The sequence below is a fragment of the Mustela nigripes genome, chromosome 3, assembly GCF_022355385.1.
Source record: "Mustela nigripes isolate SB6536 chromosome 3, MUSNIG.SB6536, whole genome shotgun sequence".
Classification (NCBI taxonomy): Eukaryota; Metazoa; Chordata; class Mammalia; order Carnivora; family Mustelidae; genus Mustela; species Mustela nigripes.
Genome location: NC_081559.1, coordinates 117168945 through 117180719, shown reverse-complemented (window position 1 = coordinate 117180719; position 11775 = coordinate 117168945). Strand labels below are relative to the sequence as shown.

General features: G+C 37.9%; 1 long non-coding RNA gene across 1 annotated transcript; it reads left to right on the top strand.

Annotated features, from left to right (window-relative positions):
• Nucleotides 1-1431: 1431 nt before the first annotated feature.
• On the top strand, nt 1432-11181 carry LOC132013093 (uncharacterized). Its single transcript, XR_009402874.1, has 3 exons — nt 1432-1560; nt 6602-6659; nt 10950-11181. It is a non-coding gene; the product is annotated as an uncharacterized LOC132013093 (long non-coding RNA).
• The last annotated feature ends 594 nt before the right edge of the window (nt 11182-11775 follow it).

The following is an 11775-nucleotide window of genomic DNA, read 5'->3' as shown; positions in this document are numbered from 1 at the left end:
TCCTCTATTCTGCACATTATCAGTTCTGGGGTGTTGGCTGACATTGGTTCTGGTGAAATCTCCTAGTTGCAGTACTTTAACTGCTTGCGTCTTTGCTTGACATGAGAGACTCCATTTTGTTCTCTATACTCATAAAACTAAACTACGATTTAGTTAGTTTTGAATAAATTTAGTTAGCTTTGAATAAATACACATTTATTTTAAAAATAAAATCTTCATTGTAATATATGAAGTATACAATATCCAAAGGAAGACTTACTTTTCCAAAAGACCTTACAGAGAGACTGTAAAAAAAATACCATGTGAAATTGTCCCTTGAGTTATTTCACCTTGGGTGTTGTATCTGGGTATCTGTAATTCTCACCATTGGAGGGATGTGAGAAGGCAGTAGTAGTGCTTAGAGCCCCTGCAATGAATCAGCAAATCTGCTGTAGAGCCAGAAGTTTAGGGAATTGAACTGGAACGTAGCCAAACCATCCAACAGAGGAGCAGGTAAGCCAAGGACTACATGTACATTTTCCCCACATGCTTCCAAAAATGAAGACACCACAGCAAGCCAGAGCAGGGCTAGATAGAACTAAATTTTGAAGTCCATGTCATAAAATTTAGTCTTAGCTGCATTCAGGATCTCAGAGATAATCATGGCTTTGAGGCATTTTGAATAAGTAATTGGCAAAGCATAATAACTTAGAAGGAGAAAAGATATTTTGAAATAAATTATATATATTTACCTTTTAAATTTATTTGTTTGATTCTTCCTTTGTTTTGCTTATGTTCAACATATATTCCCCCAATTTTTTCCAAAAATATTTGGATAAAGATTTAAAATTCATGCTACATACCAAGATTAAAAAAAAAATCAAGAAATGACTGAAGATATAATAAAGGCAGAAAAAACTAAGACTCATGGATAAAAATGATGTCCAAAATAAGTCATGCATTTTTAAAACCTTGGAACTGTGCACATAATAAGCTCTCAAAAATATTTACTGTTGTTATTGTTGTTTATTATTATAATTACTATCCATTGGAAGGTGGTGAGCCCTAGAAGTACTGTAACTGGTCTTTCAAACTGTAGAGAGAATCCTATGCAACTCCCCTTATCTCTTTTAGTGACAGATATCTGACAATATTCTTCATTTCAATGTATTATTGAAATCAAATTTAGGGCACCTTGAATTTGAATCATGATGAAATTTAACCTTTAACCTGATTGTACTCTGCATGGGAATCAACATGTATCCTAATCTTCATTCCATGATTACATCATCAGGGTAAATAAGGATTCTGATTTAGGATGTAGAGCCAGTAATTGATCTCCTCAAGCAAAGTCCTTCAATCCCTGATTGCAGGGAAAGTAATCATCTTGCAAAATTCCCACATGGGTGGGAAATATAGGACTCTATTTGGTGTTTGTAAAGTTTTACAGGCGAGGTAAACACAACACCAGGCGAGGTAGGCACAAGGCAAGATTTATTAAAAGCACTCTCCGGTGACATTTTGGCGCTCAGGAGAAGGGAAGCCAGGAAAGTCGCGCTGGGAGGAGGTCAGCACTCACGGGTGAGGTTCCGCAACTCGGGAAGGGAAGGGGAAGTGGGGAAAGTCACACTGGGAGTGAGTTGGTGGGGTCTTTTATTGGGCCAAGGCAGGCATGAGCTCACATCCATACATGGTAAGGTATTTCGTGATTGGAGGGTATTGGGGGGGTCCCTGATGCTCCTTTTTCCTGCATATGTATCAGGTTACCTATGGAGATATGACCTGGGCATATATCCTTTTGGTGGGAGAGTCAAGGATTAAGGAAGGGTGAGGGGCAGGAAGATGGCGGCCTCAGTGGACATTTCTATTGTTCCTCCTGCATTCCCGGAGCCGCGGACCCAACAGTGTTGATCCCTTTTCATATACGGGTAAAGCAGGAGATTGAGGTTCTTGTCTCATGGAGTTGAAGAATGAAACCTATGGACAAAGGAGAGTGAGTAAAGAGAGTTTTATTAAGCCAAGACACAGGAAAAGCTCTCAAGAGTGAGAGGAATCCTGACAGGGTTGCCAACATGGGCCTCCACCGACAATCTTTTGTTTAAAACTGATTTAAATTGACCAGGGAACTTTTGGCCTTAACATCCTGGTGATGTGTTGGTTTAAATAAAGACTGGTGATAACATCTTTTTTTTTTTTTTTTTCAAGATTTTAATCCATTTATTTGGCAGATAGAGATCACAAGTAGGCAGAGAGGCCCGCAGAGAGAGAGAGAGAGAGAGAGAGAGAAGGGAGGAAGCAGGCTCCCCACTGAGCAGAGAACTGGATGTGGGGCTCCTTCCCAGGACCCTGGGATCATGACCTGAGCTGAAGGCAGAGGCTCAACCCACTGAGCCACCCAGGTGCCCCAAGACTGGTGATAACATCTTTAATGGCTTACTTCTTTCGAATCTGGTTATTATTTGTTAGTAACAAGGTGACTATCATAAAAAGACCCACCTCTGATGCCCAGAACAGGATGGTCCGGTTTATTCCCTTATCTCTAGTTTCATTACACCTCAGCATTTCTGGGCTTTTTGTGAGCCTGATCATGTAGCCCCCTATCTATCTCTCCCTACCCAGCCCTGTCTGTCCCTTACTCTATGACACCTTTCAGATGTATATTGGTGGGTCATATACTTGGGGGATGATTGCCAACATGTATCTTTGGTGGGGGTGTGGAGGTGAGGAGGTAAAGATAAAGGAAGTTTCCAAAGGAATTTTTATACATTAAAGTAGACTTATAAGATCCTAGAGATCAGGCTAAGATTGCCTTTTGCCCTAGCAAAGTGTCAACATCCAGGCAGTTGAGTCCCTAGGGGAATGACACTCTGCCTGTTTTAAGGAGTTGTCAATGGGCTCTAAAGAGTAAGGGATTTTTTTTTTTTCTTCTGCCTTTGTTTCCCACATCAAGAGTACCTCTCTATCCCTGGAGAGGAATACTTCTGCCAAAGGTGTGTTTCCTGTTTTACATTTCTTCTTATTCAATATATAAATATGATTCTAAGCTTTCTGAGGGTGGCTCCCTCTTCTTTCCCTCAGTGAGTCTAATGCAGACATTGGCAGCTATAGCTGGGATAAAACTATTTTATCTTATTATTGACACCACCTAATCTCAGCACGTAGCACATATAGCATGAATGAAAAGTGAGTGAACAGACTGTTTCTTATCTTGTCAATAATTTATCCAAGGTAGTGTTTTTGTTGGGGTCTAGAGCTGATGGCTAAGAAAGAATTCTTGAGACATCTTTGGTGCAAAAAGGTGATTTTATTAAAGCACAGGACAGGAGACTGCCATCCCAGGATTTTGGGGAATAAGTGATTATGTACTTCTGGGTTAGGGGAAGTAAAGAAAATGGAAGTTCCAAAGGATTTTCATACATTAAAGAAGACTCAAAAGATACCGGAGGCCTTGCTATTGTCAAGCTAAGGTAGTTTTTCCCACTAGCAAGGAATTAACATTAAGACAATCGGGAGTTTTACTCTGCCTGACTCAGTGATTTTTTTCATGGGCTGCAGGTTATAAGAACACTTAATTTTATCTACATTTCCTTCTGCCTTTGTTTCCCACATATGAGCTTTATTTTTATTCACAATGTAACTCAAAACTGGCTTCACCTCTTGCTGGGCATTGAGCCAAAAAGCCAAGCCAAAAACTGGGAAAGAAGGGTTTTCTTTCAACAAGTAAGGAGAACAGTGAGCATATTTCCCAAAGCAATGCTCTACTTCCAAAAAAAAAAAAAAAAAAAAAAAAAAAGTGGAGATAGTTTTAAGTTAAGGGAGCATGCATATTCATGGAGGTACTTGGCAAGGGAAAATTCATTGTAGAACTGGGGCAAAAAGACATCCTAAGTTGAGAGAGCCCAGGTCTTGGTTGATTGAAGTCACAGGGCCAACAAGGGTCAGCATCAACAGTTCTCTGGCTCCAATTAGCCATGTGTTTGAGTACTCAAAGTGATTTAAATTCTTACAAAAATGACTCAAGAGTGTGCGTTAGGTCAATCCTTATTCTTGAAACAGCCCTAGGCGTTTTATCATTGACTTACTGTCTCTAATTTGGTCAGGCTATTATCTGGCCTGGTAGATGAGGTAGGAAATGGTTGGGACTCAGATCCAATAACCAAGAAAAAATTCTTGAATGTGTTCAGGGTGTTGGGGTGTGCCACCCTCCTGGCATGTGGATGTGTTCACCAACTCAGAACTCTGAACTCTGTTGGTAAGCGGTGTTGGTGGAGGTTTCATTGTGCAGGCATGACTGATTAAAACTTTTGTCACTAGTGATTAATGCAATCTCCAGCTCTTCCCTACTCCCTTAAAGTCAGTGAGGCTGAAAGTCCCACCCTTCTAGTCAAGCCAGAGCCTTTCTGGTGACCAGCCCCTATCCTGGAGTTGTAGGGCCCCAACCATCAGTCATCTCTTTAGCATTAAAAAACAAAACAAAACAAAACAAAACAAAACAAAAAAAAACACCAGTCTCAACAACTCTGTTCTGTAGAGTCCAAGTGTTTTAGAAGCTGTATGATAGGAATCAGGCACAGAGACCAAGCATTTATTTTTTATTACATCTCAGTATGTGAGGTTGGATTTGCCATGGAGAGAAGCCAGAGTAGTACCCACAGCAAGGTAGAACCTCTGCTGCCTCTGTGCTGGTTGACTAGGACCTCCATCCCAGCCTAGAAGAGCTCTGTGCCTCTGCTCTTTCCACACTGGGTGTATAAACTCCATTACCTCCTGCTCATTTTCTGACAATAAGGCCTCCATTGACTAACCTGTGGCTCCCCAGCAAACACATTTGGTGACCATGGCTCCAGCTGTCTTCAGGAAAGCTTTTAGCCACTTTACACCACTGCCTCTATGGACCTCCTATCAGCCACCGCTACTCCACAAATAGGAGTAAAACTTCAAATAATTTAAACAGAAAAGAAACTTATTAAAAGACATTTGGCAGCTCAGACAACCTTCAAAAAGGTGAGAATCCAGTTTAGGAGATACACTGTTAGTAAAGAAGCCCCACACCACACTCTAGAAGTTATCTAATGGGTTCCACTGGCCTGCAGGAACTCGGCAAACAATGAGAAACATCTAGAAATGGACAACTGCCCATTGGACAACATGCCCAGATGCATGACCCATTTATTACTTGTGTTCTTCACATTCTGGGATCATTGCTTCTTCACCAGACTCATCACCATCAAATCATCTCACTCACCACTCATCATCATCTGAATGGGAAAGCATTCAGAAGGGCTTCGGGTGTCCTCACACTGACTGGCAGACCATGGGTTACAATCTCTGATCAGAACTTGGGATGGTTCGCTCCTGGGGGCATACTGTGCCCACCAACTTCTTATCTGCCTCCTATATATAATTATTTCTTATCTGATCATCACATGAAAACTACTTCTTATCAGGAAAAACTTGTTTTAAGCTTTCTCAACATTTCCTTCCAAATAATCTGTAAATATTTGTATGCTGTAACCCATGTTCCTGCCTTTTTCCACTCTAACAATGTTATTAAAGCACCCAGTGTCCTCCCTCCTGGCATTATAAGGAAATCAGGGGGCTGCCATTGCTGCTGTTTATGGTGATGTAGTGGCAAGGATAGTGATTGAACACATTTTGCAAGTTTTACCTGGATTAGTTGTTCTGGAGATGCTATATGGAAACACACTGATTTATCAAGTATTGATTACATATTACAAGCATTACATAGTAAATGTCAGGAGATTTTTCAATGGAAAGTAGTCCTTAGAGATATTTTTCAACTGATGATATTTGGCAATGAAATATAGATATGCAAATTTGCTGGAGACAGGAAGATGGCATTTTTAACAAATCACAGAGACAAGAATGAGGCATTTGATAAATTGTAGAAAGAGTTATGACATTTGAAATGAAAATTGAAGTTCATTTAAATTACTTTATTTTCCATAAAACAGAGTAATGCCTTCTTAGTTAGTTTTGTAATCATATTATGAAGTATGTACTTCATTATGATTTCATAAATTATGTTATGGAAATATAGTTGCAACCATGACTTGTAAATACATTTTTGGTAGACATTATTGTTTTTGTGCAAGCTTACTCTATTAAAATTTATGGTTCCAGGGCTTTATTCATCTACATGATTTATTAGTTTTGATGCCATAAGACAAGATAAGGTTACATATATTACATTTATAATTATTTTCCAAATTCCTTTAATTTAGGGGGAATCCCAGAAGGTATGCAAATATGTAGCTTCTGACATTTCTCCAATATTACACTGAAAATCCACTGAGTAAAATTTTCCAGTGTTTTTAAAAAATTATTGTCTCCATGAAAATGAACTAATGAATTAGTTAAATTTATCTTTGCCATCTCCTCTCCCATAAGTCTTGGAGAGAAAAAATAACTCTACCACATTGTGCCCTATCATGATTTACTTTTTCTCTATGTGTACCTATTGCACAATTTAAATGGTGTCATTTATGATTTACTGTTGAAATATGTGCAATGTGTAGACATATTTGCAAAGTACAAAACATCCAATGTTATGTTGTGGTAACTTCAAAGATGAGATTAAAATTTCTTTCTCCTACTTCAGAGCTTTGAAGATGAGCATCTGAGAGGAAGTGAATGCCAGGGCACTGCAGGGGTCAAAGGTAGGCTTCCCCCAAATATTCAGCTTTGGCATACTGATTATTTTATTTTTATTTTTTAACATTTAAAAATTTTAATTCAATTAATTAACATATAGTGTATTATTGGTCTTGGGTACAGGTCTGTAATTCAGTCTTATATAATACCCAGTGCTCATTATATCACACGCCCTCCTTAATGCCCATCATCTACTTTCCCATCCCTCCCCCTCCCTCCCCTCTAGTAACCCTTAGTTTATTTTCTATGATTATGAGTCTCTTATGGTTTGTCTCCCTCTCTGCTTTCTTGTTTTATTTTTTCCTCTCTTCTCCTGTGATCCTGTTTTGTTTCTTAAATTCCACATATCAGTGAGATCAGATGATAATTTTCTTTCTTTGATGGACTTATTTCATTTAGCATAATACTTTCTACTTCCATCCACATTGTTGTAAATGGCAAGATTTTATTTTTCTTTGATGGCTGCATAATATTTCATTGTATACATATCCCACATCTTTATCCACTCATCTATCAGTGGATGTCTGAGTTCTTTCTTTAGTTTGGCTCTTGAGAAAATTGCTGCTATAAACATTGGGGGCATACTGACTATTTTAAATGAAAGTTACTTAAGAAACAGCTAGTGCAAGAACCCTCTTTTGCCCCCTGCAAACAGGAAACACACCTCCTATATCAGAAATATCCTCCCTGTTCTAAGAAGTGAGACATCCTTGTATCACCAGAGATAGGGACTAAAGCTGAGCAAGCTGTATATACACACCTCGTTATTTGTTTTCTCATCTACACCCCTTGCCCAAATTCCATTTAGAATTCTTTACAAGTTAAAGCTCCTAAATATCTGTTTTCTTTGTCCTTTCAGTACCTCAGAAATTTGTCTTCTTGTCTAAAATGAATAAAAACTGCTTTCTTGTTCATTTCTTTGGGTTTTATTTTCACGATTGGACCTTTGTCTGCATGTAATAAAACTTGTGTTTTTCTCCTGTTAATCTGTCTCATATTGGTGGAACCTAAGTACAGCTTTCATTCCTATGTCATGATTTATTTATTCATGCTTTAATTTAACAAGGTACTAATTCCAAATTTCTGGTTTCACAGATAATATGAAGATAGATAAAGTGATTTGCTTAAGGTCATGTGACAAGTTCTTGACCAGTCAGGTTTGGGACTTTCCCTTAGGTGAGAACAGGAAATACTCTGCAACCTAGACATTTTTAGGGTGGGTGTGAGCCCAAACAAAGGTCACCTGACCAAATTCAGAGCCTGCTCTATCAGGTAAAAAGTCCAAATGAGTGAAAATGTGTTCTAGTATCAGTGGTGGCATATGACAGTGTCCCTCCCCCATACTTTTCTGATAGTTGCATCAATGAAATATTTCCTGAGCACTGATTTTATATGTTTCTATCTTATAAATGTATTACCATGCCAGTATATTTTGATAATAATAAAATGTTTACAGATGAGTAGAAGGAATATACACATATTTACTATAACAAATAATCATTTTGTGTATCCTGAGATGTAAAGCCCAGATTTGGAAACCATTGTCACAGGACATAATGCAGCCTTAATCTAGAATTTATGTGCCCAATTCATAGTAGAGTGTATTAAGCAAAAAATATATTCTTTTTTTCTTGATTGGGTACATTTTTCTCAATATTGTGTCCATCTCTTGAAGAGTAGATGTGACTAATTATCTTCAAAAGATAAGTGCTACTATTGAAAGGGTTTACAAGTATCATAAGAGTCTCAAAAAACATTCGATCTTAAGAGACATTATACTTTGATCTCATTATTCTGATTTTGAAATGATGAGCCCAGGCCTATGTAAACAAATTATAAAGGAATAGAATAGCATAAAGGAAACAATTTGACATATTTGCAAAACTTCACATGGTATTTTAAGGGGTGTTTTAACCCCTAAATCCTTACTTAGATTCTAATGATTAAAAAAAATTTGGTGGGGTGTTTGGGTTAAGCTCTGCCTTTGGCTCAGGTCATGATCTTTGGGTCCTGGGATCGAGCCCTGCTTTGGACTCTCTGCTCAGATGGGGAGCCTACTTTTCCCTCTCTCTCTGTCTGCCTTTCTGCCTACTTGTGATCTCTCTCTCTGTGTCAAATAAATAAATAAATAAGATCTTTTAAAAAAAACTTAGGTTTCTAAGGTTTAACATCTAATAGGGGCCAGTTGATTTCTTCTCCCAAATTTGTTCTGCTATGGGCTTTGCGGTTCTTCCTACTAAGCACAACACTTTCTACATTGTCACCAAAGCCAAAACCTCAGTTTCAGTCTTGTGACTCTTCCTTTAATCTGGGATAAACATATGCCTTGATTATTCAGGACAGTCCTGGCTAACATTGTTTGCCCTGGCTTATTACTAATCACTTCAAAAGCATTCTGGTTTGGATAGCAAATTATAGTTACTCTATCTTTTCTCCTAAATTCCTTTCTCCAACAAGCCCTATTAGAGCAACCTATAAAACATAGCTCTAGTTTTCCACCCTTCCCCGTTCTTGTTGTTAACATGGCCCAACCCTCTGTTATCTTGAACACCTCTGTGCACTCTGCATTCAGTCTCAAAATGGCATCCAAAGTGATCTTTACCAAACCTTAACCACATTCCTTGAAGCAGGTAGTGTCGTATGGAAAAGGCAAAATTCCTGCTATTGGTTCTTGAGCTTTTATTCTCTTTGTTCTTGTCCAGTACATTAAGAAACACATCTCCATCCTTACACCGCTACACGAATTCCCGGAAGGCTCTGGATCCTCCAGTCTCTGAATCTAGAGTTCTTCCTTGTGATTAGTGCCTTCTCAGTGTTCATGTCTTGGAATAAATGCCAGTTCCTTAGACACCCTTTCCTCACTACCCAACAAAAATAGCCTACCAACTACTCACCAGTGTCTGCTACATGCTCCATCCTCTCCCCTCCCAGTACGGATCATTAGCTAATGTTACATGATCGTTCAGCTATCTGTCTCCTGTTACACTGCGAATTTAGAACTACCTCTTGTCCATGGCAGTAGTTTTGTTGCTTCTAATAATGTCCAGAGTGTTCTAAAGTACACACATTATAATTATTTGTTAATGAAGGACTAAAGTTGGTAGTCATAAAATCATATTCAGAAGTGATTATGATTATTCATTATAAAATGCCTCCTTCTGTAATGAAATAATCTCCCCAAACTTATCTTCCAAATCAGAGTACAGATTTCAAAAGCTATAAAAAATTAAGCGTCATCATTCTTCCCAAATATCAGGACTTGAAATAATATTCTTATAAAAAGGATAACAATTAATTAAATAATAAAATAAGTGTAATAGTATAATAAGTATATAATGTATTCTATGTGATTGATTCTTTCCCAACTTGAGTGTAGGTAAAATATGTACTCATTTTTCTTAAGATGAAAATAAATCTGAGTCCATGCCAGCATTTTGCCACAATGGCAGTAAATCCAATTATGATCATTTTTAAGCTACGTTTCTTTTCTCAAGGCTGCACAATTATCTGAGCTGGTATTAGTTTTTTGTTTGTTTGTTTCAGTTGTACAGAAAACAAGGGTATGGGCTCTAATCCATCATGGTCTCCACTGATTGTGCTACTTTCTGGCAAAGTCCTTATATTCATTTGAAGCTGGGGGTTCTACTATCCCATGTCAAGCTGGATTTGTCATCTTTATATATTCTGGGAACCTCAGTGCCAGGATAGAGCTTTTCTGGGTAAACCTCATCTTTTAAACCAGAGCCTTCGGAGGACCGGCCATCGTCCTGCAGGACATCAACAAGCAAAGTATGGTTCTTTCAGGAATAAAGCCACTTTATTTCCCATCCTATCTCCATCTTAACTACCTTTCTTTTATGCTTCTCTCCTGAGGGGTGTCAGAATTTCAGGAAACTGAAATGGGAAGGAGAATGCCTTCAAAAGCCTTTACTTTCTGCCTTGCCACTGAAAGCCATGCCACAATAAAAATTCTATTACTTTGTCTGCATTTCTATGGCAAAATGAACTTACTAACTCTTATCAGAAGAATCATGTAAATACATAAAGTAAGATAATACAAGCACAAAAAAGGCAAATTATATTGAAATATGATTATAAATTATACAAATCACCTTAACTAAGACTTAACAGTGGGACTAGTAAATACCATGACTTTATTAAGTCCTCTTAATTTAATAAATACCATGATTATAGTGATAAGCGAAACAATATTTTTGAGTTATCTGTAGCAATAATTGTATATAAATATTAAAATATTTAAAATATATATGGGTTCTTGTTTTTTTTTTTTTTAGGATTTTATTTATTTATTGGAGAGAGAGCAGGAGCAGGAGGAGAAGCAGAGGGAGCGGGACAAAAGTGGAGAGTGTGGAGCCCAACACAGGACTCAATCCCAGGACCTGAGATAATGACCTGAGCTGAAATCAAGAGTTGGTAGCTTAACTGACTGAGCTATCCAGGTGACCCATGGCTATGGGCTCTACTGGTACATCCAAAGCTTTGGTTTTTGTCTACATTCATAATTGAAAAAAAATGCTAAATATCAATTAGAAGTCAGTGAAACTGAAGGCACATTTTTTTTCTTTTTCTTTTTTTTTTACATTTTTTTAAATTAATTTTTTATTTTTTATAAACATATATTTTTATCCCCAGGGGTACAGGTGTGTGAATCACCAGGTTTACACACTTCACAGCACTCACCAAAACACATACCCTCCCCAATGTCCATAATCCCACCCCCTTCTCCCAAATCCCTTCCCCCCAGCAACCCTCAGTTTGTTTTGTGAGATTAAGAGTCACTTATGGTTTGTCTCCCTCCCAATCCCATCTTGTTTCATTTATTCTTCTCCTACCCACTTAAACTCCATGTTGCATCACCACTTCCTCATATCAGGGAGATCATATGATAGTTGTCTTTCTCCGCTTGACTTATTTCGCTAAGCATGATACCCTCTAGTTCCATCCATGTTGTCGCAAATGGCAAGATTTCATTTCTTTTCATGGCTGCATAGTATTTCATTGTGTATATATACCACATTTTCTTAATCCATTCATCTGTTGATGGACATCTTTCCATAGTTTGGCTATTGTGGACATTGCTGCTATAAACATTCGGGTGCA